General features: G+C 37.6%; 1 protein-coding gene across 3 annotated transcripts in view; it reads left to right on the top strand.

Annotated features, from left to right (window-relative positions):
• The window catches only part of CSMD3 (CUB and Sushi multiple domains 3), a gene marked incomplete at both ends in the record, with an annotated part of 670606 nt that overhangs the window by 521744 nt on the left and 131316 nt on the right, over positions 1 to 17546 (top strand). The gene's annotated exons all lie outside the window — the stretch shown is intronic.

Raw genomic sequence — 17546 nt, 5'->3', positions numbered from 1 at the left:
TTATTAATTATAGTAATGAAAAACTGGTATTTTCAATTAGAAAAAAAAACAAAAACAAAAACACCATAATAACATACTTCTTATACTTAGAATACATTCTCAACTATTTCTGTACTGAGTTATTTCTAGGAATGAAACAACAAACTTACGGTTAAGCAAGATTAGTTTTTTTTCCACAAATGAGTGAAACAAAATTCTCATCTAGGAGTTATGGAACTAACACATCTGTTTCCAGATGGGAAGCTCTGATGAATGGTTTTAGGGATTGTAGCCACAAAGTTCTTTTTCTTTTATTCACAGCTATCAAATGACTGTAATATTTTTTGTTTGTTTGTTTCACAGTTTTTTTGTTGTTTTCTGGAAGTTTTTTTTTTTCTTTAGATGATAAATATGAAGTATTTTTTCAATGTCTCCTAGTTTTATTTTCTAATCTTCTGCTGGGATTTGTTTTGATTTTGCCTACTGATGAAAATAATTATTCAAGTGTTAATTTCATCCACACCATTCAGTAAATGATTATTTGTTTCAGATGAATGAACTGATGAATCATCTGAGTTAAACAATAACATTTACCAGTAGGAAAATAAAAGATAATTATTAGACTCAGAGAGCTGTTGTAATTTTAATTAGTAGCTCTAAATTAGCTGCGAGATGATTGAAGAACCAAACAGCTTTTTCAAAGTGACTTTGCCATTAAATCTAGAACCCAGAAATCTAGAATGTATACAGACACGTCATTAATAAGAAGGCTTGAATTAAAACTGATATCTTAATAAGTTTTTTGTTAGCAGTACACCAATTTAAATAGCATTGCGTTATTATTATTATTTATTACAGTTTTATTTTTTATTCCTTATATTTGTTAAGTCACGTCATAATGCCTTTTGTCAAATAATACTGTCAAAAAGTATATATAGATACCTATCTAAGTATCTAATCCATCTCTTAACTAAATATTGAAAGTAAATTAAAATTCACAGAAGATGAGATAAAATGTTGTACTGAAAATCACACCAATTTTCCTGAAATGTGATCTTCTTTCATATTTTCATTTGCTCCATGAATGGGATGTCAAATAAGAGAAAAAAAAAAAAAAAGGCACAAAAAAAATGGCACTAAAGAACATGGTTTAGTGATGGGAATCAGTAGGACAGGTAGATGGTTGGACTTGATGATCCTAAAGGTCTTTTCCAACCTAGATTAAACATAGACAAAGAATACTTGGTGAGTAAAAAGTGTATAGCTTCAGAGGCAGAAATCACGTTGCTTAAGTGAATTCATAATATGCATTAAAATGTGTCATGCAATGCTATACAAGATGAGAAAAATGATTATAGCAGCAATTTGCTTTTTAAACAGAAGTACAATTTCATCTAGCTGTAAATAGCTTAACATCAAAAAAAAAACAATGCCATGTTCATACTCTGATGTGAATATATATTCAAGAGTTGAAGAAATTAATGAAAGAGCGTTCTGTAGATACAGAGTCCAAACATAGTTACACAGATAATGAGTTAGGTGGAGTCCAGATTATTGTTTTGAATTCTGTTTTCTGTATCAAGGTACTCCTGGTCCCTTTAAGACAAAAAAAAAATTCCTTAGTAAATATGAAAACACATCTTCTGTGGGATACTTGACTGCATGTCTCACTGTAACAAAGTACAGAGGGAGAATAAATGTTTGCATGCATGTATTAGTTGTGGAAAACACAACCTCTCTGTATCTCTGTGTAAAAGTCTGTGAGACGGTATAATAACATTTACCTTAAGGAAGTCCTGTGAAAACTAATCAGATTAATGCTTGAAGTTAAGTATAAACAATTCTCTGTGAAATCTGAAGTGAAATATAAATTATATGTTTTATATCATACCAATAAAACAAACCAAACTTGATGGTAAGATTTTTTTTCTTTTTATAAGCTCATATATTCCCTCACAAGTTGTGCCATTTTCTTGTAAATGATATAGAATTAATTTGCTAACCATGACGTATCACAATTTGATACAGGGTTTGCAGGCTAATGAAAACCAATATTTCAGTAACAAAAACTGTTTGGAGATGGACATTCAGTACACTATTTTATTATTTTGCAACACAATGATTTTTTATTTTTTTAAGGTAGGAAAATGTGTTTGTCGTTGTTGTTTAACCCTATAGAAAATTTAAGTTATAAAAATGGTTTTTCAGATGCTTTTGTAAGTTTATTTGCTTGCTTACTAAATTCAGTTTGCTTACTGATGGACTGTTGGAGATGTTTCTCCCTTGCTGTTCAAGGTAGAATCATAGAATCATAGAATATCCTGAGTTGGAAGGGACCCTTAAGGATCATCAAGTCCAACTCTTGACACCGCACAGGTCTACCCAAAAGTTCAGACCATGTGCCTAAGTTCACAGTCCAATCTCTTCTTAAGTTCAGACAGGCTCGGTGCAGTGACCACTTCCCTGGGGAGCCTGTTCCAGTGTGCAACCACCCTCTCTGTGAAGAACCCCCTCCTGACGTCCAGCCTAAATTTCCCCTGCCTCAGCTTAACCCCGTTCCCGCGGGTCCTGTCACTAGTGTTAATGGAGAAAAGGTCTCCTGCCTCTCGACACCCCCTTACGAGGAAGTTGTAGACTGGTAGATTTGAAGATGTTAGAAGTCTAAGGAGAGAACTGTAATAATAGAGAAAAAATGGCTGAAAGCAGGCTTCTAAAAAAAATTAATAAATAAAAGATATTTTCTTTGGTATATAGAAAGAAATAGGTAATTTGAAACAAACAGTAAGGAACAGTTTGTACTTCTTTATAAAGTCTCACAGTTCTAACTAGTAGTTCTGAAAATGTATATAATCATCTGGTCTTCTAGCAATGAAGGTTAATGTCTTGCTGAGAGTAAAATAGCTGAAGGAGATTCAACCTTCTGGTTGAGAAAACAGTTCAAAGCATAATTATATATATGTAAAACATATTAATGTATTCAAACATGTCTCCATTTTTAATGTTTGTAAATTGCCAGTTACTAAGATCAAAGGATTCTAGATTTTTATTGCCACTTGAGAAAATTAACACTGTCAATAATATAGTCAAATATGGAATGATTTATTCTACATGAAACATGTTCAATTGTAATGTGCACATATAGTTAGTTGATATAAAATGGAGAACTGTTTCTGTCCTTTTAGTGCATACTCCTTTATGCTTATAGAGGATAATATCCTATGCTGTGTATAATAGAATTGAAATAGTATCAGATTTTGAAACTTAGTACTTTTAAAACTTTCTTAAAAATATGTGTATATGTACCTCCATTAGAAATCACCATTTGTAAGTATTATTTCTGTCACTATCACTATTTCTATTCCTAAACATTATCAAATAATAAGTGATATACACAGACTTCACCTGGATGGTTGAGTCACCATCCCTGGAGGTCTTTAAAAGACGGTTAGATGTAGAGCTTAGTGATATGGTTTAGTGGAGGACTTGTTAGTTTTAGGTCAGAGATCGGACTAGGTGATCTTGGAGGTCTCTTCCAACCTAGATGATTCTGTGATTCTGTTACAGTCAGGTATCAGACAGTGCATCAGTTACCATATTAAAATGATGAAGACTGCAGACTTAGTTTCATATTTATTAAAATTTAGACCTAAATAAATTTGAAATACTCAGAGGAATACACACTGCTATTAAAACAGCTGAAGTACTGGACAATAGCATAATTTGCTTAAATACATTCTGCAATCCCATTACTTATTTGTATCAACATAAGTGTTTATATCAAGACTTTACAGTCTTAGCTATAAATTCTGAAGACATAGACCTTAAGAATTACCATCATTCCATGTCACAAAACAAGGGTAGGGAGCTGCCTACCACGGTGTCCTTTTAACAGCAATAAATCTGGAAAACCAGGTAAAAGTGTAACCTCAGGAAAATACTCACTGATCCTTCTCAGTCACCATTAATCTGTACTTAAAGGATTTCCTAATCTATAGGAAGCACATATGAATCTTTCTGCCATTAATTTATATCACTGCTTTTTAGCCCATATAGTCTTTGTGATATAATTTAGCAAGCAGTTCCACACCTTAAACATGTATTGTATAAAGAAACATCTTCCCAGTTTTAAATGTGTTATAGACATTTGCACTCACTGGTCTCCAGTTCTTAGACTTGAAAGGACAGTAAAAATAATTCCCTGTTCAATTTCTCTATTCACCTCACAATTTTATAGATTCCTATCATATTTGTCCCTTAATCAACTCATTTCTAAAAAGAATTTATATCTGTTCATGATGCAATAGGGGCAATTGCATATTTTCTTGTTATCCTGTTCATCCTTCTCTATACTTTTTCTCATTTCACTCACGTTTTTTTTGCAAAGAGCAGACCAGAAAGTCTATCCCCTGCACTCTAGATTTTCGCATTTGTCTTATAATTGCTTGTTCTCTGCTCTTTTCCTAATAACTGCTAGTATTTTATTTCCTTTCTGGCACTACTGAATACAGAACTGTTTCATAGGAATTTTATAACCTCAAGATCTTAGTCCAAGATAGTTAATAGCTAAGTCAAAGCCTGTCATTGTGAATATAAAGTAGGATTATTTTTTAATTCATGTGCACTACTTTACACTTATCTACACTGAATTTTATCTAACACTTTATCACATCATTCATTAGCATAATGTGTTTCTGTAACTTTTCAGTTAGTTCTTGCTTTTACTTCTTTAATAGCATAATACCATCAACATATTTTGTAATTGTTTTTTACATCTTTCTAAATAATTTAATGATATAACGAAAATCACAATTCCTGACAGAAATTCTCTGCATCAACAAAACTATACCAGTTGTTGTTTCCTTATTGTTTCCTAAAGTTGAACCATGTATTTTTTTTCTTTTTTTCTTTTTTTTTTTTTCTTTTTTTTTTTTCTTTTAAAGAGTATTTTCAGAAATAGCTTATGGATTGCCTTTTGGAAACTGTGAAATGAGATTCTCTTTTTAGTTAACATATGCATAATTTCCTTAAGATAAAAAATCTAACCCATATCCTAAGTGATTGCACAGAAATGCTGTGTAATATAACTCAATGGAAATACGGAAAGGATAAAAGCTTTCTAATTGATAATGCATGATACTATACAATTTTGTCTGATATAGTCATAAAGTTAAATCTGTTCTGGATGAGAACCTGATTAGTTAATCTTGCAGGATATAGTGCAATAATAGTGCAAGTGTGACCAGCACTAATTTATCTGGTGTCATAGACATTAAAGTTCTCAAGCTTTGCTTTTTTACTTGGTAAAACAACCTTGTAAAATACAGCATGTTTAAAGTACATATGTTCATATGTGTACATTTTGTTCATATGTACACAATTCTCTCATTATTTTGGTTTTAGGTAGGACTATAACATTAATCACTAATAGATCTGGGAAATGGTATCATAGATAGCTGCTGTGTTGGATGACAGGAAAATACATAATTAAAAACCATTACTGCCAAAGAACTAACTTTGGCAAAAGAACTAACTTTTACCAAAAGAATTAATCTAGCCAGGCACAGAGGTGAGGCTTACCAGTCTGTAGTTCCCTGGGTCTTCCTTTCTACCCTTTTTAAAAATGTGAGTGATGTTTCCCCTTTTCCAGTCACTGGGGACGTCACCTGACTGCCATGATTTTTCAAATATGATGGAGAGTTTTGGCGACTACATCAGCCAGTTCCCTCAGGACCCTGGGATGCATGTCATCAGGCCCCATAGACTTGTAGTTGTTAAGTTGCATCAGGAGGCCCTTAACTTGCTCTTTGCTTACAGTGGGAGGGACTTCCCACATCCAAGATGCTCAGGCTTTGAAAGTTGTGGGAATCCTGACCACTAGTGAAGTCCGAGACAAAGAAGTTTATAAGTACCTCCGCCTTCTCCGCGTCTGTTGTTACCGGTTCTCCGTCTTCATTTGTCAGAGGCAGTACACTCTCCTTAGTCATTTGCTTGTGGCCAATGTACCTGTAGAATTCCTTCTGGTTATTCTTTGCATTCCTCAACAAGTTTAGTTCTGTCAGTGCCTTGGATTTACTGATCCCATCCATGCACATCTGAGCAGCATTTTGGTACTCTTCCCAGGGCATGTGTCCCTGTTTCCACCCTCTGTCCTTCTTTTGCCTAAGTTTGATTCTTATTCAACCATGCAAATTTCCTACCTTCCCTGCTTGATTTATTGCACATGGGAATAGAGAGCTCTTGCACTCTAAGAAAAATAGCCTTAAAGAGTTGACAGCTCTGATCAGATCCTCTGTCTCCAAGGATCGTGTCCCATGGAATCTCATCCACTAATTCTTTGAACAGCTGGAAGTTGGCTGTTCTGAAGTTCAGGGTCCTGACTATGCTCTTAGCCAGGCCCATCTCCCTCAGGATCATCCACTTAACCAGGGCGTGGTCACTGCATGACTTCCTCCAATCTTAACCTCTTTAATGAGTTCATCTGCATGGACCACCAGGTCCAGTAACACTTCTCCTCTGATTTGTTTGTCTAATACCTGGATGAGGAAGTTGTCTTCAATGCACTCCAGGAGTCTCCTGGATTGCTTACTGCCTGCCACATAGCTTTCCCAGCAAACATCTGTGTGGTTGAAATCCCCCAGGAAGATTGCCTGTAAGTGCGATGCTTCTTGTAGCTGGAGCAAAAAGGCCTCATCAACAGGCTTATCCTGATCAGGCAGCCTGTAGTAGACCCCACCACAAGGTGTCCTTTGTTGATCCAGTCCTTAATTTTTACTGACACACTCTCAGGCTATCCCTCTCTAGACATATACAAACCTACAGGGCAAGATGGGATCCACTCAAGGGTACTGAGGGAGGTGGCAGAAGTATTCACCAAGCCTCTTTCCATCACTTATCAGCAGTCCTGACTATCAGGGAAGGTCCCAGTCAACTAGCGGCTAGCAAACGTGATGATCATGTACAAGAAGAGCTAGAAGGAGGATCCAAGAAACTACAGGCCTGTCAGTCAGACCTCACTGCTGGGGAAGGTTATGGAGCAGATTATCTTGAGTGCCATCTCACAGCACAATGCAGAACAACCAGGTAATCAGGCCCAGTCAGTGTGAGTTTATGAAAGACAGGTCCTGCTTGATGAATCTGATCTCCTTCTACGACAAGGTGACCTGCTCAGTGGATGAGGGAAAGGGTGTGGATGTGGTCTACCTAGACTTCAGTAAGGCCTTTGACTCTGTTTTCCACAACCTTCTTCTGGAGAAACTGTCTGTTCGTGGCTTGGACAGGTATATGTTTCATTGGATTAAAAACAGCCTGGATGGACAGGACAGGACTCCGTGGCAAAAGGAGTTAAATCCAGTTGGAGGCCAGTCAGTAGTGCTGTCCCCCAGGGTTCAGTACTGGGGCTACTTCTTTTCAATATCCTTATCAATGGTCTGGATGAGGAGATCCAGTTCACCATCATGAATTTTGCAGATGACACCAAGGTAGGTGCGAGTATTGATCTGCTCAAAGGTAAAAAGACTGTACAGAGGGATCTGGATAGGCTGGACTGATGGGCTGAGGCCAACTGTACAAGGTTCAACAAGATTAAATCCTGGGTCCTGTACTTGGGGCACAACAACCCCATGCAACACTACAGGCTGGGAGAAGATTGTCTGGAAAGCTGCCTAGCAGAAAGGGACTTGGAAGTATTGTTCAATAGCCAGTTGAATATGAGCCAGCAGCATGCTCAGATGGCCCTGAAGGCCTACAGCATCGTGGTTTGTATTATAAGCAGTGTTGTTAGCAGGATCAGGGAAGTGATTGTCCCTCAGTACTCAGATCTCGTGAGGCTGCTCCTCAAATACTGTATTAAGTTTCATTAAGGTGCTGGAGCACATCCAAAGAATGGCAACAAAACTGATTAAGGGTCTAGAGAATAAGTCTTATGAAGAGCAGCTGAGGGAGCTGAGGTTGTTTAGCCTACAGAAAAGGAGGGTTATACCTTACCTTATTGCACTGTACCTTAAAGAAGGCTATAGCGAGGTAGAGATTGGTCTCTTCTCCCAAACACCAAGTGATCAGACGAGGAAATGGCCTTCAATTGTGCCAGGGAAGGTTTAGGCTCGATATTAGGAAAAAAATCTTCGCTGAAAGGTTTGTGAAGTTTTGGAACAGGCTGCCCAGTAGTTGAGTCACCATCCCTAGAGGTCTTCAAAACACATGCAAATGTAGAGCTTTGTGACACGGTTTAGTGGTGGACTTGGCAGTGCTAGGTTACTGGTTGGACTAGGTGATCTTGGAGGTCTTTTCCAACCTAAATGATTCAATGATTCTATGAAATTCAACATTTTAGGTAGAGAATCAATTTTAAGAACTATAAACCTAATCAGAAAGGTAAGACAGAGTTTTTGTCTGCAGGGATGAATAAACCAGCACTGCCTATTTAAAGAAATAACAATAATAGACTCTTGAATTTCAGGTTAGTCAAATTAAAACAAACCAAAATAAAGAAAAGAAGATTGTGTGGTGTTTCTTTCAGGGTTCTGTGTTACAAAGCAGACATAAGACATAGTAATATTACTTGTTATTATCACATGTCTGGGGCACAATAACCCCAAGCAGAGCTACAGGCTGGGAGATGAGTGGTCGGAAAGCTGCCAGGAAGAGAAGGACCTGGGAGTATTGGTTGATAGTTGGCTGAATAAGAGCCAGCAGTGTGCTCAGGTGGCCAAGAAGGCCAACAGCATCCTGGCTTGTATAAGAAGCAGTGTGGCCAGCAGGTCTAGGGAAGTGATTGTCCCCCTGCACTCAGCTTTGGTGAGGCTGCACCTCGAGTCCTGTGTTCAGTTTTGGGCCCCTCGCTACAAGAAGGAAGGACATCGAGGTGCTCAAAAGAGTCCAGAGAAGGGCGACGAAGCTGGTGAGGGGTCTGGAGAACAAGTCCTACGAGGAGTGGATGAGGGAGCTGGGCTTGTTCAGCCTGGAGAAAAGGAGGCTCAGGGGTGACCTCATTGCTCTTTATAAGTACATTAAAGGAGGCTGTAGCGAGGTGGGTGTTGATCTATTCTCCCACATGCCTGGTGACAGGACGAGGGGGAATGGACTAAAGTTGCGCCAGGGGAGTTTTAGTTTGGATATTAGGAAGAACTTCTTTACTGAGAGGGTTGTGAGGCATTGGAGTGGGCTGCCCAGGGAAGTGGTGGAGTCACCATTCCTGGAGGTCTTTAAAAGATGTTTAGATGTTGAACTTAGCAATATGGTTTAGTGGAGGACTTGTTAGTGTTAGGTCAGAGGTTGGACTCGATGATCCTTCCAACCTAGACAATTCTGTGATTCTGTGATATTCAGTATAATACAATATAATAAGCATATATAGTATTTAAACTTAAAATTACATTTTTTTAAATTATTTTTAGGGTTGTTTTGTCTTTTTATGTGTTTGTTTTCGGTGCTATTGTGTTGCTGCAGATTCAGGAAGGGTTTCACATATATTCATAATGAGTCAAACCAGGAAAGATGGATGTGAGCTGCAGAAAGGGAAATAGAATTCTGAGGCTTAGAGTAGTATGATAATTTATGAAATCTAATCGACATAGCTGATTTTAGGAAAAAACAAGAAACGTGTGTATTACAAGAATTCACTCCTCTTCCAAATTCAGGATAAGGCCTGAGTGCCATTTCTCTCCCATTCCATTTTGTATGGAATTATGTCTCTTTGTGGGGAAATATGTGTGCATATTTTTTCTCTACAATTTCACTTGACTATTTTGCATGCTGAGCTTCTAGTGTTACTAACTGCCCCATCCTGTGTCCCTAAACACACTTTTTTTGTCTCTTCAAACTTTTATATAATATCTATTTTCTCAAAAATGAGAAAATACAGCACTTCCCATCTTTTTTTTTTCCCCTCCTGCTCTGGAAATGCAGGAATACGGTAATGCAAAAAAGGACCGGCCAGCATGCTTTCATTCAACACTTTCTTTACAAAAGTAAAACAAAGGAAGAAACAGAATATGGGCTACAGCTCAGACCTTTTGGGGTATTTTCTTCCCCTTGATGGAAGGAAGAAAACAGCACCTGAAGTAAGAACCAGAATTATTCATGCCCTCCCTTATCTATCCCTTGTTTGCAGAAAGAAAAAAAATCTTTTTTTATCCTCCCTCATCTTCTGTATGTTCTTCAAGGAGATGAAGGACTCCACCTGAGAGCATAATCACTAAGGCTACCAATGGAGCAGATAGCTCATGATCCAAGGCAGAAAGTTCAGTTAAACCTTTTTCCATAGACAAAGGGATTAAAACTAGACAGTGGTGCATGTCACATACACTATGAACAGTATAAATTTACATTAATTTTTCCTGCCCCAGTACAGTCAACTAGAACACGTATGCATGGCTTGGAAATCTCTACTATATTTATGTTGACCATTATTGTTAAATGCGACCTCATTCATTTATATTTCTTTTTTTCTAATAATATTACACTAATATTATACATATGATAATATTAAAATATAATTACATTATATTTGAGGGCTTCTGTAGATTTGTGATGCCTTTTTGAAGTTGGTATATACATTAGGAAATGTGAAAGAGTAATCTAGCTTCAGTAGCTATAAAGTATATAGCTATACATTCATGTGTATTATTCCTGTTCCTTCTATCTCTTCATACCTTTTACATATTTTAATTTTCAGTTATTTAATGTTTTCTCTTTATTGTTGCATCTGATTATTTTTGTATCGTTATATCAATTCCATTCATCTGCAATCACTTGCCCTTGTTAATAATTTTCTGTTGAGGGTAAGCAGTTCTCTACCCTTACTTATGACAGTAAGAACATCACTTCTAGTGGTGTACACCTAAGCCCATCACTAGCTTTATTTTGACGTCTAGTCTGCATTTCACCCTAGAAGCTTATACTATTCAAATTAATTTTTGCTGTTTCCAAGTTCAGGAACACTAGACAGCTGTTTTATAATGGCTATTTGCGTTGAAATTGTTTGAGATTTGCCCTGCAGGATACTACTAGTAGGGGCTCTACATTTTATTCACAAACAATTAGTTTTCTTGTTATACTACAGCGTATGCTAATAAGTATCATCCACTATCAAGATATCTAACATATCATTATTGATTACCGCCACAGGAATAAGGTAGATTGAATATATTAACAGTAGCTGGTAGAAAACAAAATGTTTGGAAATGTAAGAGGAAAAATATTTCACAACTATTTTTATTTAAAAACTAAATAATAGCAAAACTACTACCACAAAGATACTCCACTATTGTTATTTCAAACACGTATTCCACTGCATAGTAAAAGATCAGGTCTTCCAATTTGTTTGTGTGAACTGGTGAAAATTAATTTAGGTTACTGAAAACAATATTTCTATATGCATGAATTCTATAAGATCACCTCTTTTTTGTTGTGACCTTTCAGCCTTTCCCTTCAAAAACCTTCTCTGTGTTTACTAAAATAATTACTTTTTGAAGAGTCCAACATACACTCAAGTTATATTGCAGTTTTACTGGACATTTTTTCTCAGGTAGAAGGGGTTGAATATCAATTTATTTGTTTATTGTCAACATGAATAAAATTTAATTTAAAATTATTGAGTAAGTCCATCATTCCAGTGTGCTCCTAGGTCATCAAAAATACAAAAGTAAATTTCATACATTTTTTTTCATGTTGCTTTTTATGAAGCTAAAGGGATTACTCACTGGGAACACTATGTTCCAGCAGGAGAGGCTTGCATTTCTTGTTTCTTACTGATTACCTGTTACCTTTAGTCATCACAAAGATGCTAGTGAGAGATTTATCTTTTTCTGTCCTTTAATGACTTTTGAAGTTTCTAAACAATGCTACTTTTCTTTTTTTTTCCCAGATTTTTTTTTTCCAGAAAAAAAAAAAAAAAGTTTTAATATGCTGCTTTAAAAAGCCTGATAGGGAAAACATCTCACCTTAATCATAAGCAAAGAGAAGATGTCAACAGTGGAGCTAGTGAAGAATAAGATTATTTTTTTTTTTACAGATCCACTGAACTCAAACATTTGTGTTGCTGTCAGCAAGGCTCTAGTTTTGGAAGATTGCTTAGTCTGATGACAAAAATTCTATCTGAAATGATCAGAAGCTAGCTTCTGGAAGTAACTTCAAATTCTGAGGAAGTCCTCTAGCTTCTGTCTATACCACAACACCTCAACTTTACAGTTACCATCAGAAGAAACTTATTGAGACTCCCTGCTTCCATTTTCATTTTTTAAAGAGTATAAAAGATTTATGTAAAACACCATGCTCAAGCACAACTTAAAATTATTATTCATAGCAAATGGATGGCTTTAGCTAGCCGTTTATGTCTTTCATACACAGAAACAGACTTTTTACTCCCACTCTTTAATAGTTCCTGGTGGCAGATGTATTTATAGAGATAATTTAGGCCCTATTTGGGACATTTGTTAATATCATAAAGGCAAATGAATTGCACCAGTAATAGACTTCATCTTAAAGCTTTCTGAGTTTGATACATCATAAGCCAAAAAATATATCCCATTGATGTCAATGGGAAGCCTTGGGTTCTGTAGAATGGCGCAAAGTAAGACAGCTCATCTTACTCCACTGAAACTATATGGACCACTGTATTAGTTGAACGTTCATAAGTCTGACAGGATTTACCCCAGAGTACTTAAGGAATTAGCAAATGCTATAGCTGAACCCCTCTCAACTATTTACCAAAGGTCTTGGCAGCCTGGGGAGGTCCCTTCTGACTGGAAGCTAGCCAATGTTATACCTATCTACAAGAAGGGCCCAAGAGAAGACCCGGGAGACTACAAACCTGTAAGCCCCTGAAAAAGTTATGAAAAAGGTTGTCTTGGGGCATATTGAAAGACATTTAGAACAAAGCTATTATCAAACATAATCAACATGGGTTCACCAAGGAAAGTCCTGTCTTAGAAATTTGATCTTCTTCTGTTACAAGATCACCTGCATAGTGAATGAAGGGAAGATGGTGGAAGTAATCTTTCTGGATTTTAGTAAGACCTTTAATACTATCCCTCATTGTATCTTTCTGGACAAATTATCCAACTGTGAGTTGAACAAGTACATGCTACACTGGGTGATGAATGGGCTTAATTGTAGAGCTCAGTGGATTGTAGTGAATTGGGCTACATCTGGCTGGTGGGCAGTCACTAGTGGTGTTCTCAAGGGCCCAATTCTAGGGACAGTTCTATTCAATATTTTTATCAATGGTCTAGATATAATAGTCGAATGTAACCTCAGCAAGTTTGCTGATGATGCTAAACTGAGAGGTGCTGTTGGCTACCTGGAGGGACAAGAAGCCTTGTAGAAGGATCTAGGTAGATTAGAGCATTGGACAAACATCAACGGCATGAAATTCAACAGGGGTAAATGCTAGGTGCTGTACATGAGATGAAGTAATGTCAGACACAAGTACAGACTGGGAGACAAATGGCTAGAGAGCAGCTCAGCAGAAAGGGTTTTGAGGGTGCTGATTGACTGCAGGCTCAACGTGAGTCAACAGTGTTCCCAGGCAGCCAAGAGGGCAAACGACATTGTGGGGTGCATTTAACACAACATAACCAACCAGCCAAAACAGGTGATTCTCCCACTATATTTAGACTTGGTGCAGCCTCATCTTGAGTATCATGTGCAGTTCTGATCTCCAAAATATAAAAAGGATATTAAGATGCTTGAATGCATCCAGAGGAACAACAAAGCTGCTAAAAGGGCTGGAAGGTATCTCCTATGAGGAGAGGCTGAGGACACTTGGTTTGTCTGGTTTGGAGAAATGGAAGCTAAGAGGTGACCTTATTGCTTTATACAGCTTCCTGAGGAAAGGAAATGGAGAGGGAGATGCTGATCACTTCTCCCTGGTAAGCAATGATAGTTTGCAAGGTAATGGCACAAAGCTGTGCTAGGGGATATTCAGACTAGATATTAGGAAGAAATTCTTTACTGTGAAGGTAGTAAAACACTAGAAGAGGCTTCTTAGTGAGGTGGTTGATGTCCCATGCCTGTCAATGTTCAAGAGACATTTGAATTATGTTCTTAATCATACAATTGTAGAATTACAGAATCACAGAAAGATTTGTTGAAAAGGACTCTAAAGATCATCTAGTTAAAACTACCCTGCCAACACCTCCAACTGGATCTGGTTGCCCAAAGTCCCATCCAACCCAGCCTTGGATACTTTCAGCCTTAACCTATCACTACGCTCCTTGATAAAAAAGTATTTCCACATCTTTTCTATAGGCCTCCTTTAAGTACTGGAAGGTCTCCCCAGGCTGAAAAATCCCAATTCTCTCAACTTGTATTCATAGGAGAGGTGTTCCAGCCCTCAGATCATCCTCAGGGTCCTTCTCTGGACTTGCTACAACAGGTCTATCTTCTTATGTTGGGGACCCAAGGGCTGAAGCCACCTTACTCTAAGTGGAGTCTCACAAGAAAAGAGTAGAGGGGGAGAACCACCTGCATGACCTGCTGTCCACACTTCTTTTGATGCAGCCCAGGATATGGTTGGCTTTCCAGGCTGCAAACACACACTGACAAGCTCATGTTGAGCTTTTTATCCACCGGCCCTCGCCTCGCCTCGCCTAACCTCCCCTCCCCAAGATATGAAAGGCTTCTACAGAACCAACAAAAAGAAGAGTAGGAAAATGTGGTCCACTTTTCAAAGGTGCAGGGGTCCTGGTGATTTGCATGAATCTCTACTGGTAGGACAGACTTCAGCAATCCTTTGCCCCTGAGACCATTAGAAGTTTGGAATGAGGAAGGACAAAGTGAGGGAACACTTAAACATCTTGCATGTACACAAGTGCATGGGACCTGATGGGATGCATGCAAGAGTACTGAGGGAGATTAGTTACCTCTGAAATATCATGGAAGTCAAGGGAGGTTCCTGAGAAAAACAAATGCCACTCCTATCTTCAAGAAGGGCAAAGAGATGGATCTAGGGAAATATAGGCCAGTTAGCCTTACCTCCCTAAACGCCTGGGTAGGTGGGACATACAGGCTTGGTCACCTTTTCCAAACATAGCAAGGAAAAGAAGGTTATTGTAAGTAGTAAGCGTGGATTTACGAAAAGGAAATTATGCCTTACAGACCTGATTGCCTGCTACAATTTGTATACTGGCTTGGTGGTTGAATGGAGAGCACTGAATGTTGTTTATCCTGACTTTAGCAAGGCTTTCAACACTGGCTTGCATAATATTCTCATTTACAATTTGATGACATACTGACTAGATAAGAAGTCATTGAGGTGGACTGAAAACTGGCTAAACTGCCAAGCTCAAAGGGTTGTGATCAACAGCATGAATGATAGCTGGCACCCAGTCAGTAATGGCATACCCTAGGGACTGATGCTGCAGCCACTATTATTTAATATCTTCATGATATGTATGATGGGACAGAGTGCACTCCCAGTGAGTTTACAGATGATACAAAACTGAATTTTTTTGATATACCATATAGATGTGCTATCTATATGGTACACCATATCTATACCATAGATACATGTATACCATATATATAGATATACATAGATACATATATACATAGATATACATAGATATACCATATAGATATGATATACCATATAGATTCAGGTAGCTCATGAGGTTCAGCAAGAGTCTGCAACTGAGGAATAGCTCTGTGCCCTAGTACAGACTGGCAGATAGCTGGCTGGAAAGCAACTTTGCAGGAAAGGTCCTGGGGGTACAGATGGACACCATGCTGAACATGACCCAGCAATGTGCCCTTGCCACAAAGAATGCCTTCAGCCTCTTGGACTACATTAGGCAGAGCATTGCCAGAAAATTGAGTGAGAAGATCCTACCCCTCCATTCAGCACTGGTGAGACACGTTAGGGGTGGTATGTCCAGTGCTGAATACCACTACAAGAGAGACATGGATGTACTGGAGCAAGTCTAATGAAGGGTGACAAAGATGGTTAAGCAACTGGACATGTAATAGAGCTGAGATTGTTCAGCCTAGAGAAGGGATGCTTCAGGGGTATCTCATCATTGTGTATAAATACCTAGGGAGTAAAGGAGACAGAGCCAGGCTTCTTAGTAGTGCCCTGTGACAGGACAAGAGGCAATGGGTACAAACTGAAACATGATAAATTCCATTTAAACAAAAGAGAAAAACTTTTTTGTAAGGGTGATTGGAACCAAAAACAGCTTGCCCATAGAGGTTGTAGACTTTCAATTCCTGGAAGTATTCAAATTCCTACAAGACACAACCCTTAGAATTGTGCTTGAGATGACTCTCCAAACAAGCAGGTTGGACTAGATGAGCTCTGTGGGCTTCCCGTCTCAGCTATAAATTCAATTTATTTGATCTTTTTTGTATAGAAATTGACCTTTGAACTTGGCCCACTCTATGTTATAATTGCTACGGAATATCTTACAATAGCCCATTAAAACGCAAATATAGTTCATCAATTCTGTTTTTACAGTTTTCCCAAAATACAGCTCGTGCTAATAGTTATGCCTCAGAACTTGCCTGAAATTTCTGTACATAGCTTGTAACTTTTCATGATATGGAAAATAGCAGTGGAAGTCACAAGGAATATTGCTTGGCTCAATGGCAAAGTGGACTTCATTGAGTGTGAAAATTCGAGGAAAATACAAACGTGAATGGACAACATGGCAGAAGTAATTAGATGTTAAGCTTGTTAGTTATTTCCAGGAACACCGCAGTGAAGATGTATGCAGCTAAATATTTAAAAATAAGCAGAGCTAGTAAAAATAAAATTAAAAAATAATAGTAATAATAATTTTCTGAAGATTGGAGGAAAAATAAAGATATTTTTTAGATCTCACTTATGGTTCATCCTAAAGATAGACAAAATACTTTGTAAATGTCTCGTGGAATTGTTCTTTTAATTACTTTTTTAAACATTTTATAAACTCCACATCCACGCCTTCACTTCAAAAAGAGATTCTCATTTCAAAAATGGATTTCGTTTCTTCTTGAAGAGTTTATAATAAGATCCCAAGTTAGCAGAGTACAATTGCTATTTTTTACATCTATGAATTTATAGAAAAGGAAATAGGACAAGGAGAAAGAAAAAAAAAAGGAAAAAGGGAAAGAGGAAAAGGAAAAGGAAAAGGAAAAGGAAAAGGAAAAGGAAAAGGAAAAGGAAAAGGAAAAGGAAAAGGAAAAGGAAAAGGAAAAGGAAAAGGAAAAGGAAAAGGAAAAGGAAAAGGAAAAGGAAAAGGAAAAGGAAAAGGAAAAGGAGGAGGAGGAGGAGGAGGAGGAGGAGGAGGAGGAGGAAGAGCAGGAGGAGGAGGAGGAGGAGGAGGAGGAAGAGGAAAAAAGACAATTTGAAGACTCCACATTTTTTATGTACTGATTTTAAAGCTTTATTAGAATGTATACTTTGGAAGAACTATAAGTGCCTAGCTTCATCTATTACAATAAAATATAGCAGATAAAAATATTACTGACCATATGGCAAAGAAATATATTATGTCTCCAGCAGCAACACACCAGAATATTTACCACTAAATGCCTAACCTGGATAATGAACCACAACCAGAAACTGGTTCTGTTTACCTTCTGTTCTT

The sequence above is a fragment of the Netta rufina genome (genome assembly GCF_964035555.1).
Source record: "Netta rufina genome assembly, chromosome: 2".
NCBI classification, from domain to species: Eukaryota; Metazoa; Chordata; class Aves; order Anseriformes; family Anatidae; genus Netta; species Netta rufina.
The sequence above is the reverse complement of the archived record's forward strand: the minus strand, read 5'-3'. Positions and strand labels throughout refer to the sequence as shown.